Here is a 4,265-nt window from a genome sequence, read left to right as displayed (position 1 = left end):
ATTATACTAGAATTACTGAACACAACCTTTAAAAGTTGGATGCGTTTTCTTTTGAAATACAATTCAGCTGGACTAACTTTTTTAAATTATCATTTTTGTTTTAGATGTGGTACATCTTTTTGTTCGTTGATGTCCAATGGATCTCCTTACTTATTGGGCAAACAGCACTGCTTTAATCAAAGTCAAACAAAAAGCACCACAGGTAAACATTAAGACTATCAGTGCATTCACAGCCAGTTTTTTTACTACAGTAAAACAACAGGATGGTGAAACATTTGTAAATCTTTATTAGCCTTATGGTGATGGAAGGGTAAAAATGTATGTTTTACTGTTTACTTTTAGGGCAGCACATTATTGAGAAATCTGTAAATTAAGGTAATCTTGCAATATTTAGCAAATATGATTACCAGGTAAATTAACCCTTGCGATAGATAGATACAAAGATAGATAGATAGATGATAGATAGATGATAGATAGATAGATAGATAGATAGATAGATAGATAGATAGATAGATAGATAGATAGATAGATAGATAGATAGATAGATAGATAGATAGATAGATAGATATAGATAGATAGATAGATAGATAGATAGATAGATAGATAGATAGATAGATAGATAGATAGATAGATAGATAGATAGATAGATAGATAGATAGATAGATGATAGATAGATGATAGATAGATAGATAGATAGATGATAGATAGATAGATAGATAGATAGATAGATAGATAGATAGATAGATAGATAGATAGATGATAGATAGATAGATAGATAGATAGATAGATAGATAGATAGATAGATTGTCACGGTCCGTGGTGAGCCCCCTGCATGTAATCTGTTTGCTCTGAGTATTGTTGCAGGTGGGTGTGTCTGAGAGCCACCAGCTGCAGCTGATCCCGTCATCAAGGCCCAGGGGATTTAAGGAGCAGTGTGACACTTCACCACGCCGGATGATTGCTCAGCTTTGGGTTTCACTCCACACTTTACCATCTCAATACCAGCTCGGATTCCTGCACTTCATCTCACGCTGTCTCCTCCCCTGGCCGCCCGCTCTCAGCCGCTCACCTGCACCCACCAAGCCTCTGCTCCTACCTCCTCTCATATTCGACAGTCCCTCCTCCTTCTGGAGCCTTCCTGCTCACCCGGACCTGACCTAGCCCTTCCAGAGGCTCTCACCACTATCTACATCAGTAAGCTCTCCTCCTCAGATTATCCTCCATCCTTCCCTCCATATACTCACTCTTTCTCCCTCCTCAGAATCCTCTCCTGGAGCCTTGCTGCCAGCCTGCACGTCGCCTGTTCCCGTTCCTCTGATTTAATAATAAAGAACGTTTTACTTACTTGCCGGTTTCTTGTGATGATTCTGCATGTCGTGGGTCAAGAAAATCTCACCCGCCATGACAGAATCATCCGGCCATAATGTTGACCTCATTGCAGAACCCAACCCGTCTTTCGCTCCGCTTGCTGCTTCTGAGATACTCGCACGTCATGAACACGTCATCCATGGCTTACTGGAGCAAGTCTCCGACTCCCACCGACGATTACTCCAGATGGAACCTATTTTACGTAATCTCACAACTAGCTTAACCCCCCCGGAACCTTCAGTTCAGCAGCCTCCAGTTTCTCTTCCGTCCGCACTTCCGGTTCCGCCGCCTGCTGTAAACTTCCGGATACCCAACTCTCCCCCTCCAGACATCTATTCCGGTGAGTTCGGCAAATGCCGCGGATTTCTCTTTAACTGCCAGTTAGCTTTTGAAAGATCACCTGAAGCTTTCACATTAGACTCAGTAAAAATTTCCTATATTATCGGGCTACTCCGTGGTAAAGCTTTAGATTGGGCTGAAGCCAGGAGCCATGACTCCAGTTTTCTGCGCGGTTCGCTCTCACAATTCCTGACAGAATTTAACCAAACGTTCGATCATTCTGAGTCCCCAGCTGAGGTAGCCAAAAGGGTGTGGAATCTCCGTCAGGGAAACCAAACTGTAGCCGATTTCGCAATAGGATTCCGCACGCTGGCAGCAACTTCCTCACTGGATCGTGGTTCATTACTGGGAGCATTCACCCAGGGATTAAATGACCGTCTCCAGGATCAGTTGGCATTATGTCAGGAGCCTCCCGACCTAGAAGCCCTTATAGCCCTGACCATAAGAATCGAAAGACGCCTCAAGGAGCATTCTAAGGGTTCTAGGAAGCCACATTTTTCACTGACTCAGACCAGAACTACTCAGCCACCAGTGGCATCATCTTCTGGGGAGGAGCCTATGCAGATCGGCAGAACCCAGTTAAGCCAGGAGGAGCGACAACGTCGTCTCTCCGCTAACCTTTGCCTCTATTGTGGTCAGCCGGGGCACAGAATCTCAAATTGTGGCTTACGGTTAAAAGGGCAAGCCCACCAGTAGTTCCGGGATTACTGGTGGGTGGTAATGGTGACCCAAACTCCCGATGTATGCTATCCTGTACTGTAATGTATAACCAAGGAAGTCGTGTTTTGAAGGCTTTACTGGATTCTGGGTGCGAACGTAACATGCTGGACAAATCAGTCGTTCAAGATCTGGAAATTCCCACTATTCCCCTTCCGACTCCTCTACGAGCATCATCCCTGGATGGTAACACACTCACTACCATAACCCACCAGACCGTGCCAGTCAGCTTACTGGTGTCAGGCAACCACCAGGAGAGTATTTCATTTTTTGTTTTTCCTTCTCCTCACTCCCCGGTAGTCCTTGGATATGATTGGTTACTGGCTCATAACCCACAAATAAATTGGAAAACATCCCAAGTTACTGTTTGGAGCTCCCACTGTTTAACTAATTGCCTTCGTTCTGCTTCACCCATCTGTTCAGCACCAACTTCCAGACCAACAGCCGATTCCCCAGTTCTCCCCGACCTGTCAGGAGTACCGGAGGAGTATCATGACCTCTCCCTTGTGTTCTGTAAGGACCGAGCCTCTTCTCTACCACCTCACCGACCTTACGACTGTGCCATCGATCTCCTGCCAGGCGCCACACTTCCATCCAGCAGGTTGTATAGCCTTTCCAAACCCGAACAGCTCAGTATGTCCACCTACATAAACGAATCCCTTGCATCCGGTATCATCAGACCATCCACTTCACCATTAGGGGCAGGCTTCTTTTTTGTCTCTAAGAAAGATGGCTCACTCAGACCATGCATTGATTACCGAGGGCTCAACCAAATTACCATAAAAAACAAATATCCACTTCCGTTACTGTCATCTACATTTGAACCAGTCCAAGATGCAACCATCTTCACAAAACTGGACCTACGCAACGCTTACCATCTCGTCCGTATCAGGGAGGGCGATGAATGGAAAACCGCATTCAAAACTCCTCTGGGTCATTACGAATACTTAGTCATGCCTTTCGGCCTCACAAATGCCCCCGCAGTGTTCCAATCCCTGGTCAATTCCGTTCTTGGCGACTACCTCAACCAGTTTGTTACCGTCTATTTAGATGACATTCTGATATTTTCCAGATCCCCTGCAGAACACCGACAGCATGTTAGATGCGTACTTCAACGCCTCCTGGAGAACCGGCTCTATGTGAAGGCAGAAAAATGTGAGTTTCACGTCTCCTCAGTTAAGTTCCTCGGTTTCATCCTCGAGAGCGGGCGGTTGAAGACAGATCCGGAAAAGATCAAGTCAGTTCTCTCCTGGCCTACTCCCACCACACGCAAGCAGCTTCAACGCTTCCTAGGTTTTGCAAACTTTTATCGCCGCTTCATTAAAGACTACAGCCAGACTGCCGCCCCACTCACTCAGCTCACATCCATAAATAAACCCTTTATTTGGTCCTCCTCTGCTGAAGAGTCCTTCCAAGCCCTAAAAAACAAGTTCACACAAGCACCTATCCTGACCCGTCCCGACACTTCTGCCCAGTTCACCCTGGAGGTTGACGCGTCTGACTCTGGTGTTGGTGCTGTGCTGTCACAGGTTTCCCCCACAGATCACCGTCTCCACCCATGTGCTTTCTTCTCTCGCCGCCTCTCCCCAGCTGAGCAGAACTACGATGTCGGGGATCGGGAACTGTTGGCCATTAAACTGGCCCTGGAGGAGTGGCGACACTGGCTGGAGGGAGCGGAACATCCTATAATCATCTGGACTGACCATAAAAACTTGGCTTACTTAAAGGAGGCAAAGAGACTGAATCCACGACAGTCCCGCTGGTCCCTGTTTTTCTCCCGTTTTCACTTTCTCATCTCTTTCAGACCCGGTTCCAAAAACACTAAACCCGACGCCCTGTCC

General features: G+C 46.4%; 1 long non-coding RNA gene across 1 annotated transcript; it reads left to right on the top strand.

Moving 5' to 3' along the window:
- The first annotated feature begins 584 nt into the window (after positions 1 to 584).
- LOC129159236 (uncharacterized) lies at positions 585 to 1,344 on the top strand. Its single transcript, XR_008560905.2, has 2 exons — positions 585 to 1,194; positions 1,262 to 1,344. It is a non-coding gene; the product is annotated as an uncharacterized lncRNA (long non-coding RNA).
- Positions 1,345 to 4,265: the final 2,921 nt, after the last annotated feature.

Source organism: Nothobranchius furzeri, chromosome 5 (assembly GCF_043380555.1).
Source record: "Nothobranchius furzeri strain GRZ-AD chromosome 5, NfurGRZ-RIMD1, whole genome shotgun sequence".
Taxonomy (NCBI): Eukaryota; Metazoa; Chordata; class Actinopteri; order Cyprinodontiformes; family Nothobranchiidae; genus Nothobranchius; species Nothobranchius furzeri.
Note: the sequence above shows the minus strand (reverse complement) of the source record. Positions and strands in the feature narration are given on the sequence as shown.